This window comes from Tachyglossus aculeatus (genome assembly GCF_015852505.1).
Source record: "Tachyglossus aculeatus isolate mTacAcu1 chromosome 12 unlocalized genomic scaffold, mTacAcu1.pri SUPER_6_unloc_2, whole genome shotgun sequence".
Lineage (NCBI taxonomy): Eukaryota > Metazoa > Chordata > Mammalia > Monotremata > Tachyglossidae > Tachyglossus > Tachyglossus aculeatus.
The window spans coordinates 2,145,654-2,162,212 of record NW_024044829.1 but is presented as its reverse complement, the minus strand read 5'-3'; the positions used below and the strand labels follow the sequence as shown (position 1 = coordinate 2,162,212).

General features: G+C 47.4%; 1 pseudogene; it reads left to right on the top strand.

The window, feature by feature from the left end:
- Positions 1-14,391: 14,391 nt before the first annotated feature.
- Positions 14,392-15,301, top strand: LOC119921238 (annotated as a pseudogene).
- The last annotated feature ends 1,258 nt before the right edge of the window (positions 15,302-16,559 follow it).

Sequence of the window (16,559 nt, the reverse complement as noted above, 5' to 3'; positions counted from 1 at the left end):
GCTGAGTTTAGTAGAGAGGGTGGAGTTAAGAGCAGCAATTTGGTCATCAGGTTTGGGTAGAAAAATAGGGAGGCGAGGTGGGGTGTGGTGCGCTGAGAAAGATGGATGGGGCCGAGAAAGTGGAGGTCTCTGTGGAGTAGTACTATAGATTTACAGGGGAAAGGAGTGTGAGTGAGGAGACAAGTGAGAAGGTTATAATCAGAGAGAGGGATTTCAGTGTTGGTGAGGGTGGAGATAGTGCAGCGGTAAGAGATGATGAGGTCGAGGGTGTGACCGAGTTGGTGAGTGGGAGAGGTGGGGTGGAGCAGGAGGTTGGCAGCGTCAAGGAGAGATAGAAGGTCGGCGGCAGAGGAGTCACCAGGGATATCTATGTGGATGTTGAAATCTCCGAGGATCACAGTGGGCATGGAAAAGGAGAGAAGGAAGGTGAAAAACGGGTCAGCATCGTTAAAGAAGTTGTAGGTGGGGCTGGGGGGGATGTAGATGACTGCTACAAGAATCTGTAGGAGGTGGTAGAGGACAATAATGTGGGCATCAAAGGAAGGGAAGGAAAGGGAAGGGGGAGGAGGAATAGTACGAACGCGACATTGAGGAGTGAGAAGGAAACTGACAAGAACAAGCAGGGGGACACAATGTCCCACGATCTAGCAGGGGGACACAATGTCACACGATCCCAGTTGGCTACTTGGACAGAATGGACGTGGCTTCGAGGGGTGATTGTGACGATGATGGGGGGGTGGGGGCCCAGTCTAGGGGCCTCAATGTGGTCGTGCGGAGATGAGGATGTCCGGGCGGGGGACGTCCAGGACCCCGGCAGTGGGGCATGAGCGCCCGATAGCAGGCTGCTCGGGGACGGACGGATAGACGGACGGACGGACGGCCCTCGGTGGTCGGCATCCTCAGGTGGGATAGGATGGAGTGAGTGGGTGGGTGGGAGTGAGATGGGGGTGAGATGGGGAGAGCTGGTGAGACTTTTTAAGCCAATGGTCAAGAGCTGTTGGGGAGGGAGCACTGTACTAAGTGTTTGGGAGAATCCAATACAACAGAGTTGGTGGACATGTTCCCCGCCCACAACAAGCCTATCGTCTAGAGGGGGAGACAGACATTAATATAAATGCATAATTAATAGTCTGCAATTTAAATGTATGTGAATAAATGCTAGGGGGGCGTTAAAGCGTGGGGCAAAGATCAGACCCTCCAAAAGTCCCAGATCCAAGTGCCAAGATGATGCAAAAGGGAAAGAAGGCTCATTCGGGAAACTCTTCTAAGAGATGTGACGTTAATAAGACTTTACAGTTGGAGAGACCGGTGTTCTGGTGTACATGGCGGGGGAGTTCCAGCCAGGAGCAGGATATGGGAATGGTGTCGGCTATGAGATAGACAAGAACGAGGCACGGTGAGTAAGCTGCCATTAGAGGAGAGAAGCGTGTGGGCTAGGCTGTAGTAGGGCAAGATGAACGTGAAAGCTACTGGCCCAGGAAATCAGGAGGAACCAGTGTGTTTACAGATTGGGCTGGCCACCTCGACTCTTTCCTGTGAGATAGAAGCCACCAAGGGCCTGAAAGACCCCGGAGAGTCCATCCCACGATGCATACAGACTCCTCTGAAGAGCCTTGTCCTCATCTCCTCTTGGGAATCGCCAACAGGTCACCCAGGAGCTATGGTAAAGAAAGAAGACGTCACCATCTGAAGAGACGCTCTGCTCCTTGATAAAGAGAGAACGGGGGTGGGGGAAGAGGTTTGTGCCCTCTCCCCTTTGAGAAGTCTCGGAGACAATCCGGGGGCACTTAGGAATCAGAGGAATGCCGATGGGACCCGAAGCCAGGGAAGACCAGCGTATCCCCGCTTGGGCATGACCTGGTGACTCTGAGCCGGGAGCTCGTTAGGGGCAGGGAACGTGTTTGCTAATTCTGTTATATTCTACTCTCCCAAGCGCTTAATACAGTGCTCTGCGCATCGTAAGCCCTCAGTAAATATCATTGATTGAGTGAGTGAGTAGAGGTTGTGGTGAGGAGAAGGTGTTCACCTAGGGAAATCCAAGGGAAACAAATGATAAAATTAGGAGGGCACTGAAGAGATGAAGAGAGTTGTGATCTTACACAACCACCCCCGCCTGATCGAAGCCTTACTACAGGCCCGTCTTCTCTAAGATGCCTTCCCTGAATAAGCCCTCCTTTGCACTTCTTCCACTCTTTTCTGTCACCCTAATTTGCTCCCTTTATTCACCCCACCTTGTCCCACAGAACTTATGTATATACCCCTTATTCATTTATTTATATCTATGTCTGTCTCCCCCTCTAGACTGTCAGATCGTTGTGGTTAGGGAATGTGCCTATTATATTGTGGCATTTTACCCTCCCAAGTGCTTAATTCAGTGCTCTACACAGAGTAAACGCTGAATAAATACGATTGATTGACTTGATGGATTTGGAGTGGGGAGTCGTTCCAGACCAGTGGAATGGCTTGAACTAGGGGTCAAAGAGCAGCATGGCCCGAATCTGGGAGTCAGAAGGAACTTGGTATGGTACCAATTTCTGGCTGGGTGACCTTAGACAAGTTGCTTTACTTCTCTGGACCTCAGTTCTCCTGTTGTCCCTCCTATTTAGACTGAGCCTCATGTGGGACACGTGTCTGCCGCGTGACCTTAGTCCAGTCACTTAACTTCCCTGTACCTCATTTACCTCATCTGTAAAATAGGGGTTAAGATTGTGAGCCCCACGTGGGACAATCAGATTACCTGGTATCTACTCCAGCTCTTAGAACAGTGCTTGGCACATAGTAACAGCTTAAAGAATACCATTATTATCATTATTAGTATTATAATTAGTATTATTAGTAGCAGTAGTATGAGGTGACTCTGGCACAGAGCGTGAAGTGACTTGCCCAAGATCACACAGCAGACAAGTGGCAGAGCAAGAGCCAGAGAGCAAGAGCCTGTTGGGATAGAAAGGGACTTGAGGGTGGTGGTGGTAAAGTCAAGCCCTTGTTATGATTCTTACTTCCTGCATTTATTCAGAACTTACAACTGGCTAAACACCATTCCAAACTCCTAGGTTGATACGGGAGACTGTAAGCATATAGACACCAGACTGTAATCTTGCTGTGGGCGGGGAATTTGTCAGTTATATTGTCACATTGTACTCTCCATAGCACTTAGTCCAGTGCTCTGCACACAGTTAGCGCTCAAGATATGCGATTCATTCATTCATTCATTCAATCATTTTTATTGAGTGCTTATTGTGTGCAGAGCACTGTCCTAGCGCTTGGGAAGTACAGTTCAGCAACAGAGACAGTCCCTGCCCACAGCAGGCTCACAGTCTAGAAGGGTCGAGACAGACATCAAAACAAGTAAGCAGGCATCAGTAGCATCATAATGAATAAATAAAATTATAGCTACATACACATCATCAATAAAAATAAATAAAATTAGTATAAATACGTACAAGTGTACGTATGGGGCGGGGGGGGGGATAGAGCAAAGGAAGCGAGTCGGGGCGATGGGGAGGGGAGAGGCAGCAGATGAAAAGGAGGGCTTAGTCTGAGAAGGCCTCTTGGAGAAAGTGAGCTTTCAGTAGGGCTTTGAAGGGGGGAAGTGTGCTAGTTTGGCGGATTTGAGGAGGGAAGGGCGTTCAAGGACAGGGTATTTAACTGACTGACTGACTGACTGACTGACTGAGAATAAACAGATAGGTCATGGCCCCTGACCCACATGGGGCTTCCAGGCCAAAACTTCGGGAGAGCAGATAAAACCTCTCCATTTTATAGACCAGAAAACCTAGGCACCAAGTGAATAAGTGACTTGTCCAAGGTTTCAGGCCAGGATCAGGGCAGAGATCAGAACCCACATCTACTAACAAGTCCTTGCCCTTTCCACTAGGTCACCCTTCTGCTTCTCGGACTATCAATCTACCCCAGTATTTATCACAGTGCCCTGACATAATCCCCTCACCGTCGCCGTCACCGCCCTCGACCGGCACCTCCACACTCCCATGTACTTCTTACTCAGGAACCTGTCCGTCCCCGACCTTTGCCTCATCTTCGTCACCGTCCCCAAATCCACCGACAACTCCCTGGCCGATCCTAGAGAAATCTCCCTCCTGGGCTGTCACACAAGTCTTCTCTGTGGTCTGGTTTGCCGGCTCAGAGCTGTTCGTCCTCACGGCCATGTCCTACGACCGCTACGCCGCCATCTGTCTCCCCCGAGCTGCGAGGTCGTCATAGACCCCGGGGCCTGTGGGCAGATGGCCGCCTCCTCCTGGCTCAGCGGGGGAGTATTCGGAGGCTTGTTCTAAACTGGTACTTTCTCCCTGTTCTTCTGCAGATACACCGGGCTTCACCAATTCTTCTGCGATATCCCCTCATTAGTAAAGGTCTCTTGCTCTTGACGCGATCATGACCAGCAATATCTCCCTGGGGTTGGTGTGATTGGCCTCCATCGTCGTCTCGTACATGCCTGCTCATCTTTCAGACCGTGCTGATGATGCCGGCCGCCGAGAGCCGGGACAAAGCCTTCTCCACCTGCTTGCCCCACCTCGCCGTCACCGCTGGTTTCTTCACCACAGCCTCCTCCTTCAACTTGAAGCCTCCGTCCCTCTCCCCCTTGACGCCGGACCTGCTGGTGTCCGTGTTCTACGCCATGGTGCCCCCCGCCCTGAACTCTCTCATCTACAGCCTGAGGAACCGCGAAGTGAAGGCTGCCCTGGGGATGGTCCTGAGGAGGCGATGTCTTTCCCGGAAATAAAACCGGATCCCGCCATAATTGAACTTCTGAAGAGGCCGTGGTCCTGTTTAGGCAACTGTGCACCGGGAAAGTCATTGGCCTTTGAGACTGTCACGTTTAGGTGACACCTCCAGTTGAAACCATGGGCCTTATCATCTCATCTGACCTGAGATGAGATTAATTCCATCGTATTTATTGAGTGCTTACTCTGTGCAGAGAGCTGTATTAAGCACTTATAACACCACTCATCCTTCTCCGGAAGAATCATCACCCCAACCCCACCTCAATCAATCAATGATATTTATTGAATGCTTACTGTGAGCAGAGCACTGAACAGAGCACTTGGGAGATCACAGGACAGTAGAGTAATAGATACATTCCCTCCCCACAATGAGCTTACAGTGCAGAGGAATTAGACAATAAATCTTGTTTATTGAACGCTCACTGTGTCCAGAGCAGTGTACCAAGTGCTTGGGAGAGGACAACATAACAATGTAACAGACACATTCCCTGCGCTCAACGAGAAATCTAGAGGGGGAGACTGACATAGAACCCAGGTTTCCTCACTCTCTGTCCTGTGCCCTCTCCCCTGGGCCACGTTGCCTCCCTATCTACATCCAGTGCTTAGCACAGTGCTTTGGAAGTTGGTAGAGACGCAGCGTGGCTTAGTTGAAAGAGCACGGGTTTGGGAGTCAGAGGATGTGGGTTCTAATCCTGGCTCTGCCACTTACCAGCTGTGTGACTTTGAGTAAGTCACTTAACTTCTCTGTGCCTCAGTTACCTCGTCTGTAAAATGGAGATGAAGACTGTGAGCCCCTCGTGGGACAAGCCGATTATCTTGTACCTACTCCAGCACTTAGAACAGTGCTTGGCACATATAAAGCGCTTAACAAATGTCATTACCATTATTATTATTATTGTCATTGACTTCCTGGCTCCATCTCCCCCTACTTCCCACAAGACTCCAAACGTCTTCCATCTGATCGGGTCAGTGGCACGAAAGTAAACCCATAGAAGGAGAGGAATAAATTTAAGGTGACGACACATCCTATCTGATTATCTCTGACCTCATTATCCCCTTCCTTTCCATATGTCGACCTTGATTCTCTTCATCCTCCTCAGTCTCCTCTAACTCCATCCTCTCTACGATCAGAAGCAGCGGGGCGTGGTGGATAGAACTCGGGCCAGGGAGCTGGAAGGCCATGGATTCTAATCCCAACTCTGCCACTTGTCTGCTGTGTGAACTGGGACAAGTCACGTAATTTCTTTCTTCCTCAGTTACCTCATCTATGAAATGGGGATTAAGCCTGTGAGCCCCATTTGGGACAGGGACTGTGTCCAACCTGATGTTTCTTGTTTGTACCCCGGTGCTTAGTACAGTGCCTGGCACACAGTCAGCATCTAAACACCATAAAATTTTAAAAAGCAAAGGGTGGGCAGAAGGGTCTCCCCCGTGTTTGGACCTGCAGAATGGAGAAACCAGCCATCCCACAAAACTGTGGACCAGCTGCAACTTCCCCTTTATCGTGTCATTTTTCTGACCCTCTGAACTATTTGTGAAAGATAAAATTATCAAATCTAATGTGTTTTAGTACTCATTACACCCACTGCAGCTATTAGACTGAGGCAGTGAGGCCCAGTGGAAAGAGCACGGATCAGGAGACCTGGATTCTGATCTGTTCCACCACTTGCCTGATGGGTGACATTGGGCATGTAACTTCACTTTTCTGTGTCTCAGTTCCCTCATCTATGAAATGGGAATTAAATATCCATTCTCCCCCGAATCGTGAGCTCTACGTGGGACAGGGAGCGTGTCTGACCTGATTATCTTGTATTTTCCCCAGCACCATGAACAGTGCTTGATATCTAGTAAGGGCTTAACAAATACCAGTTTTGTAGAGTGTGGCCAGAGATTGGGCTTTAGTTTCCAAGCACTTCATACAGTCCACTGTAGATTGTAAGCACCTCAAGGGCAGAAATTGTGTCCACCACAACAATTCTACTCTCCAATCCACTTACTATAGGTCTCTGCAAACAATAAGTGCTCTGAAATTATCCAATAGCTCACATTAAGAAGTAGCATGACCTAGGTGGTAGGTACCGGGCCTGGGAACCAGAAGGACCTGAGTTTTAATCCTGACTCTGCCAAATGTCTACTGTGTGTCCTGGTGCAAGTAGCCTGGCATCTCTGTGCCTTAGTAACTTCATCTGTAAAAATGGAGGTTAAGACTATGAGCCCCTCGTTGGGACAGGGACTGAATACGACCTGAGGCTTAGAACCGTGCTTAGCACGCAGTAAGTGCTTAACAAATACCACATTTATCATTGTTATTACCATCCCCGTGATGATCACAGTGCTTGGCACAGAGTAAGACCTGCCAGGTCTTTATTCATCTCCTCTCCCGGCAGCACAGCACTTTTGTCCATATCTGTAATTTCTTTATTTATTCATATTAATGTCCTTCACACCCTCTAGACCATAAGCTCATTGTGGGCAGAGAATGTGTCTGTTTAATGTTATGTCATACTATCCCAAGCACTTAATAAAGTGCTTTGCACACAGTAAGTGTGCAATAAATACGATTGAATGAAAAAATGAATGAATGAAAGTAAGTGTTTAGTAGAGTATTCAGCACATAGTAAGCACTAAATAATAATAATGATAATGGTATTTGTTAAGTGCTTACTATGTGCTAAGCACTGTTCTAAGCACTGGAGTAGATACAGGGTAATCAGGTAGTCCCACATGGGGCTCACACTTTTAATCCCATTTTACAGATGAGGTAACTGAGGCACAGAGAAGTAAAGTGACCTGTCCAAAGTCACAAAGCTGATAAATGGCAGAGCGGGATTAGAACCCACGACCTCTGACTCTCAAAGCCGTGTTTTTTCCACTAAGCCACGCTGCTCAGTAAATAACACTGATTGATTGACTGTGGGCAGGAAACATGTCTGCTAATTCTGTTGTATGGTACTCTCTCAAATATTAGTACAGAGGTCTGCACATAGTAAGCACTCAATAAATACCATTGATTCATTCAGTCACTGATTGTGGACAAGGAATGGGTCTGCTAATTCTACTGTATCGTACACTCCCAACGATAGAACAGTGCTCAGCACATAGTGAGCACTCAATAAATACAACTGACTGTTTGACTGACTGCAAGGCCCTCTGCTTCCCCCCTTGCTACATTGCCATGTAGACTGTAAGCTCGACGTAGGAAGGGAGTATGTCTACCAATTCTGCTTTATGAGACTCTTCCAAGTGCTTAGTACAGTAAGTGCTCAATAAATACCACAGATCTATCGATTGATTGATTCCTTGTGGGAAGGGAATGTGTCCACCATCTCTGATATATTATCCTCTCCCATGCATTTAGTACCATGCTCTGCACGCAGTAAGCACCCAATAAACACAATAGTTTGGTGGATGGATTGACCGCATGGCGAACTGCACCTAAACTCTCCAGAGGTCTGGACATCATGTACACGTGTGGAGGGTGTTTCTGAGGGCCGAACCCCACTGTAACAGGTAAGAGTAAGAGAAGTCTATAAGCACTCGGGATGTCTGCTAATGCTGTTACACTCCCAGCCGGCACACTCGCTCCTCTAATGCCAACCTTCTCAATGGACCTCCTGCTTTGTACAAATTTATTATTCTGATTATATTATTAATGGTGTGCATGTATCTATAATTCTATTTATCTATTTTGATGCTATTGATGCCTGTCTACCTGTTTTATTTTGTTGTCCGTCTCCCCGTTCTAGGCTGTGAGCCCGTTGTTGGGTAGGGATTGTCTCTGTTGCCGAGTTGTACTTTCCAAGCGCTTAGTACAGTGCTCTGCACACAGTAAGTAAATACGACTGAATGAATGAATGAATGAATATCTCATTGCCAACATCTTGCCTCTGTCCTGGAATGCTCTTCCTCTTCACATAATAATAATGATAGCATTTATTAAGCGCTTACTATGTGCCTTGCACTGTTCTAAGCACTGACATAGCTACAGGTAATCAGGTTGTCTCACATGGGGCTCATAGTCTTAATCTCCATTTTACAGACAAGTTTAACTGAAGCCCAGGGAACTTAAGTGACTTGCCCAAGGTCACACAGCAGACGGGTGGGGGAGCCGGGATTAGAACCCACGTCCTCTGGCTCCCAAGCCCGTGCTCTTGCCCCTAGGCCACGCTGCTTCTCTTCATATCTAACAGACAACCACTCTCCCCTCCTTCAAAGCTTTATGGGAGGCCCATCTCCTCCAAGAGGCCTTCCCTGACTTCCTTTCTTCTTCTCCCACTCCCTTGCATTACCCTGACCTGTTCCTTTTATTTATACCCTCCCAGCCGCACGGCACTGATGTCCATATCTGTAATGGATTTATTTCTATCAATGTCTGTCTTCCCCTCTAGACTGTAAACTCATTGTTGGCAGGAAATGTGACTGTGTATTGTTATATTGTACTCTCCCAAGAACTTAGGGCAGTGCTCTGCATACAGCAAGCACTCAATAAATACAATTGACCGACTAATTGACTGACCACTTTAAGAGGTAAAAGTAAGAAAATGACCGACATCACATCCTGGTGAGAGTTCAACCCTCTCCTGCTTTTCATGAGACTGTGAGCCCCATATGGGACAGGGTCTATGTCCACCTCAATTTGCTCCTATCCAGCTCAGGGCTTGGTACAGTGCCTGACAGGTAGTAAGCGGTTAACAAATGCCATCGTTATTATTATTAATGGCTTTGATGTTCACATCGTCCGCTCCAGTGCAGTCTGCCCTCAGCCTCTCCCAGAGCCCTCCACTCCGGGGACTGGGAACCAAAGTAAGTCTAAAAACAAAGAAGAAACCGAGGAAATCCCAGAGCAGAATCCGATAATCCTGCCTACTAATTGCCCCCTGAAACCCCTACTGGAAGCAACAGACCTATCCCCAGGAGGGGCATCCCCAAGCTTTGCCTCTGCAGTCCTGAACCTTCTCATCCACGACAAACACATTAGTCCGTTACTTAAGCATGAGTGAGAAACAATCTCCCTGACAAGTGGGCTCTGTGGTCGATTCCGGAGGAAACGGAGTCTCTGATTTATTCTCCATTATTCTCCCGTGGCAGGACCACCTATCTCAAATAACCACCCCTGAGGAATGCATGTATGTAGCTGCCGCCTGTTTCGTTGTTTTTTAGTGATATTTGTTAAGCGCCTACTATGTGCCAGGCACTGCACTAAGTGCTGGAGTACATGCAAGGTAATTAGGGTGGCCACAGTCCCAATCCCACATGGAACTCACAGACGGTGGATAGTAACTGAATCCCCATTTTAGAGAAGAAGAAACAGGTGCACATAGAAGTAAATTGACTTGTCCAAGGTCACAGAGCAGGCAAGAGGCACAGCTGGAATTAGAACCCAGTCCTCTAACTCCCAGGAACGGGTTTTCCCACTAGGCCACTCTAGGAATGATAATTTCTCCCTCTACCTCACAGAGATGTTGTAATGTCAAAGATGGGATGAACACCTTGAAAAGGCTTTGGAAAAAAAAGTGCTATGCAATACTCATAATAATTGCTATACACTATATATAATAATATAACAATGACTGCTACACAGGAAAATGACATTTGTGAAGCACTTACTAGGGGATAAGTGCTGAAATAGATGCAAGATAGAAATGCAATTTTGGAACAAGGAATGGGGGTGGTCTTATCTTTTGTGTGTGTGTGTGTGTGTGTGCGTGTGTATGTGTGTGTGTGTCTTTTATTTGTAAAGCGCTTACTATGTGCCAGGCATTGTATTAAGCGCTGCGATAGGTTCAGGCTAATCATTATGGACATAGTCGCTGTCCCATGAAAGCTCAAAGTTTTAATCATCATTTTACGGATGAGGGAACTGAGGCACAAATAATTGAAGTAACGTGCCCAAAGTGACACACGAGGTAAATGAAAGAGCTGGGATTGGATTTAGAACCCTAATCCTCTGACTCCCAAAGCCCAGGCTCTTTCTACCGGGCCATACTGTAACCAATTAATATCATTTATCATGGACAGAACATTGTGTGCTTGGGAGAACACGGAAGAGTTATAAGATACGAACTCCCCTATTTGTCACCCCACTCACACACCTCGGGGAGTTACAGCCAAATGAGTAAGAACCTCTGTATCTCCATTTCCCACAGTGCTCTGCACCCAGTAAATTCTCAATATACACCATATATTGATCGATCGATCAGAAGATTTGGGGACATGTAGCAAGAATCAGAAGGACCTGGATTCTAATCCCAGCTCCACCACTTGTCTGTTGCCAGACTTTGGACATGTCACTTAACTTCTCTGGGCTCAGTTAGCCAACCTGTAAAATGGGGAGATTAAGGATGAAGTTGATTAGTTTGCATCGATCCCAGCCCTTACTACAGGGTCTGGTCCATAGTAAGTGCTTAACAACAACAACAAGAAGCAGAAGAAAGAATCAAAGCAGTCAAGGGTGTGTCTGTAAACATACTGGCCTTTGTCTCAGCAGAAACTGGCCTTCCTAGACTAAGACACCCTTTTCCTCAGCTCCCCCTCCCATCCGCATCACCTCACCTCACTCCCTTCGCTCTTCCCCCCCAACTCCACACCCTACAGAACTTATGTATTTATGAATATATGTATAGATGTATAATTCTACTTATTTATATTGATGCCTGTATAATTGTTTTGATGTGTATGCATTTATAATTTTATTTATTTATATTGATGCCTGTTTACTTGTTTTAATGTCTGTCTCCCCTCTTCTAGACTCTAATCATTGTGTGGGTAGGGATTGTCTCTATTCCTGGATTGTACTTTCCAAGCGCTTAGTACAGTGCTCTGCACACAGTAACCACTCAATAAATACGATTGAATGAATGAATGAATGAGGAGTGTGAGCCCCATGTGGGACAGCGACTGTGTCCAACCTGCTTAGCTCATATCTGCCCAGCACTTAGTTCAGTGCCTGGCACAGAGTAGGCGTTTAATAATAATAATAACAATGATGGCATTTATTAAGCGCTTATTATTTGCAAAGAACGGTTCTAAGAGCTGGGGAGGTTACCAGGTGATAAGGCTGCCCCACGGCAGGCTTACAGTCTTAAGTTCTATTTTACAGATGAGGTAACTACGGCAAAGAGAAGTTAAATAACTTGCCCAAAGTCACGCAGCTGACAATTGGCAGAGCTGGGATTTGAACCCATGACCTCTGGCTCCAAAGCCCGTGCTCTTTTCCACTGAGCCACGCTGCTTCTCAATTACTGATATTTAACAAATACCATGAGAAGAAACTTTATCTGTATGAAATCTGTTGGTGTTAAGAGCATTATCCTGTTCATAGAATTACCCACTTTTAGTACTGTTGTTTCTACTATTATTTGGTATAATTATGTAAATTTTGATATTTGTTAAGCACTTCTTACGTGCCATGCACTGTACTACGTGCTGGAATAGAAGCAAGATAATCAGGTCAGACACACTCCCTGAACTAGATGGTGCTCACCAGTCTAGAGGGAAAGGACAGAAGGTATTTTGAGGTTTTTAAAGGTATTTGTTTGTTAAGCACTTACTATGTGCCAATCCCCATTTCACAGATGAGAAAACTTGACAGCTGGAGTCACGGTCATGTGGCGAGAGGTCGAAGGGCTTAAATTAAATGTCTCCTACTGGAAAGAAGACAAGACATGAAGTCACGAAACCTGGCCCCTGATCTTGGCTCCGCTAGCTCTGTGTGATCTCGGGCAAGTCACTTAACTTCTCTAGGCCTCGGTTTCCTCACGTGTAAAATGGGAATAAAAGTGGGTAAAAGCCCTGCTCTCCCTCTCTCTTCTAAACCCAGTGTATGATGGGAACTATGTCTGACATGATTGTCTTGTATTTTTTTTAATGGTATTTGTTAAATGCTTACTATGTGTCAGGCACTGTTCTTTGCACTGGGGTAGATAGAAGGTAATCAGGTTGGACAATATCCATGTACCGCATGGGGCTCATTTCACAGATGAGGCAACTGAAGTGCAGAGAGGTGAAGTGATTTGCACAAGGTCAAACAGCAGACACGTGAAGTTACCAAGTTTAGAGCCCTTCTGAGTCCTCCTGACTCCCAAGCTGCTTGGCAAATAGTGAATGTTTAACAAATTCCACAATTATTCTTACTATAAAGGTAATCTGGGGCCATATTTTTGCCAGGCCTTATAATCTTCTATCTTCCCCAGTGCTCAGTACAGTTCTTAGCACATAGTAAGTGCTTGACAAATGCCGTAGTTATTATATCTTCATCAACATCAATAGTATTTATTGAGCACTTACTGTGGGCACAGCACTGTACTAAGCGCCTGAGAGAGTACAATACAACAGAGGTGGCAGACACATTCCCTGCCCACGACGAGCTAACAGTCTAGAGAGGAAGACAGACATGAATATAAATAAATAATACATAATTCATAGATGTGTATATAAGTGGTAAGCGTTTCCCAGAGGTCACAGATCCGAGGGCTTAGACAAGGAAGAAGGGAAAAGGAGGTGGGGAAAAGAAGGCTTAATCAGGGAAGGCCTCATAGAAGAGATGTATCTTCAGTAAGTCTTTGAAGGTAGGGAGAGTGGGGGTCTTGAGGGCAAGGGAGTTCCAGGCGATGGGGGAGATGTGGGAGAGGGGTCGGAGGCAAGATAGATGAGATCGGGGCATAGTGAGTGGTCTGGCGCTAGAGGAGCAAAGTGTTCAGGCTGGGAGGAAGAAGAAGAAGAAGAAGAAGAAGAAGAAGAAGAAGAAGAAGAAGAAGAAGAAGAAGAAGAAGAAGAAGAAGGAGGAGGAGGAGGAGGAGGAGGAGGAGGAGGAGGAGGAGGAGAACAAGAACAAGAACAAGAACAAGAACAAGAACAAGAAGAACAAGAACAAGAACAAGAACAAGAAGAAGAACAAGAACAAGAAGAACAAGAACAAGAACAAGAACAAGAACAAGAAGAAGAACAATAAGAAGATGAAGTGGTGAGTGGCACAGTGAGTGGCCTGGTGCTAGAGGAGCAGAGTGTGCAGGCTGGGCAGAAGAAGAAGAAGACTTAGTGGGAAGAGCCCGGGTCTGGGAGTCAGAGAACATGGGTTCTAATCCCGGCTCTGCCACATGTCTGCTGTGTGACCTTAGCCAAGCCAGTTCACTTCTCTTTACCTCAGTTCCCTCATCTGTAAAATGGGGATTAAAACTGTGAGTCCCACGTGGGACAACCTGATTACCTTATACCTAGGGCTTAGAGCAGTGATTGGCACACAGTAAGCTCTTAACAAACACCATTTTAGTAGTAGTACTAATAATAGTAGTAGTAAACTACTTCTATCGTTTCCTCAGTTTCCCTCAATACTCCCAAGTGAACATCGTACAGGGACGGTTCCCAGAGCCAGGGACGACAAAGAAGACCGAAGAAGCAGACAACAGTTCTTCCTTTGACCTGAACCACCAGCTCTCCTTCTCTCCTTCCCCACCAGCTTGGCAGCCTTCTTCCCCCCGAACTTTGCCCTTCTCCATCATCTCTCCCTTTCATTTCCACCACCGACTCTCCCTTTCCCTTTTCGCACAAGGTCTCCCCCCTCCCTCCCCGCCAGCTCCTCTGCTTCATTCCACAGCCAGCTCTCCCTCTCCCCTTCACCGGCCCCTGCCTGGTCCCCTTCCCCCCAAGTCCAATGAACCACAGCACCGTGCCTAAGTTCGTCATACTGGGCCTGTCGATCCAACCCGAGATGCAGCCCCTATTCTTCGCCGTCTTCCTGTGCGTCTACCTTGTGCTCGTGCTGGGCAACGGACTCATCGTGGCCGCGGTCTCTTTCAGTGCGGCACGGCACACGCCCATGTACCTCCTGCCGCAGACACGGGCCCTGGTGGACATTGTGTGCACCTTCCCCATCGTTCCCAAGCTGCTGGAGACCAGGCTGCGGCCCCGGAAGACCATCATCTACGGCGGTTGCATGGCCCAGCTCTTCTTATTCATCTGGTCCCTGGGGTTCGAGATGGTCCTCTTCACCGCCATGGCCTATGATCGCTGCGTAGCCATCTGCTTCCCTCTCCTCTACGCCACCATCATGACCCGGCAGACGTGCTCCACCCTCCTCGACACCGACCTCCTCATTGCTGTCACCAATGCTTGAGTGCTCACCAGCCCCATCCTCTGGCTGATTTTCTGCGGATTGGTCGCCGTCGACCACTTCTTCTGTGAGATCCCCACCCTGCTGGCCCCTCTCCTGCAGCCCCGTTCGGGCCAACGAGGCGATGGTCTTCGTGGCCGACATCGCCCTGCTCATGGGGGACTTCCTGCTGACCTGCCTCTCCTACAGCTTCATCGTTGCCGCCATCCTCCGCATCCGTACTTCTGAGGGCAAGTGGAAGGCCTCCACCTGCTCCTCCGACCTCTTCGTGGTCTCCCTGTACTATTCCCCCGTCATCTGCACCTACATCCGGCCAGCATCCTACTAATCCTGCGACAGGGACAAGGTGATGGCGGTCATGCCGACACTAAACACCATCGTCTACAGCCTCCAAAACGGAGAGATCCAGGCGGGCTTCTGAAAACTTTTCTCCTCCCTGAAGCACCGATAATAATAATAATAATAATAATAATAATTATCATTATCATTAGTATTATGGTACTTGTTGAGAGCTTACTGGGTGCAGAGTGCTGTTCTAAATTCTAAATTGATCAGGTTGGACGCGGTCCCTGTGTCACATGGGGCTTCCATTCTAAATCCCCATTTTACAGATAAGGGACTGAGGCCCAGAGAAGTGAAGTGACTGGGCCAGGGTCACACAGCGAACATGTATCAAGGCCAGGATTAGAACCCACATCCTTCTGACTCCCAGACCTGGGCTCTATCCACTAAGCCACACTGTTTCTTTGCTTCTTTCGACAATGAGGAGTGAGATTCTCTCCTCCACCGCCCCTTCCAGTAATAATAATAACAATAATGATGATAATAATGATGACGGTAGTTTTTAGGCATTTACTACGTGCCAGGCACCGTACTAAGCGCAGGGGAGTATACAAAGTCTCTGTCCCACTTGGTGCTCAGTCTCAATCCCCATTTTACAAATGAAGTTACCGAGGCCCAGAGCATAATAATACTAAAAACTGTGGTGTTTGTTAAGCACTTCCTTTGTGCTAGGCACTGTACTAAGCGCTGGGGTTGATACAAGCAAATCGGATTGGACGCATCCCTGTCCCACATGGGGCTCACAGCCTTAATTCCTATAATACGAAGGAGAGGAGTTCACTGAGGCTCAGAGAAGTGAAGTGACTTGCCCAAGTTCGCACACCAGATGAGTGAAGGAGCCGGGATTAGAACTTGGGCCTGTGCTCTATCCACTAGGCCACGCTGCTCCATAGAGGAGCATAAGGAACAACTAATATTTTCCCACCCTAATCCCTTGGAGTCCATGGAAGAGGATGCAGATACGTGCTGACCATTATAATAATAATAATGATGGTATTTTTTGAGCATTTACTAAGTGCCAAGCACTGTTCTAAGCGCTGGGATAGATACAAAGAAATCAGTTTGTCCCACTTGGGGCTCACAGTCTTAACCCCGATTTTACAGATGAGATAACTGAGGCACAGAGAAGTTAAGAGACTTGCTCAAAGTCACACAGCAGATTAATGGCAGATCCGGGTTTAGAACCCACGACTTCTGACCCCCAGGCCTGTGCTCTTTCCACTAAGCCACGCTGCTTCCCCTATAATTATGGTATCTGTTAAGCGCTTACTATGTGCCAAGCACTGCTTTAAGGGCTGGGGTAGATTCAAGGTCATCAGGTTGTCCCACGTGGGGATCACAGTCCAATCCCCATTTTACAGGTGAGA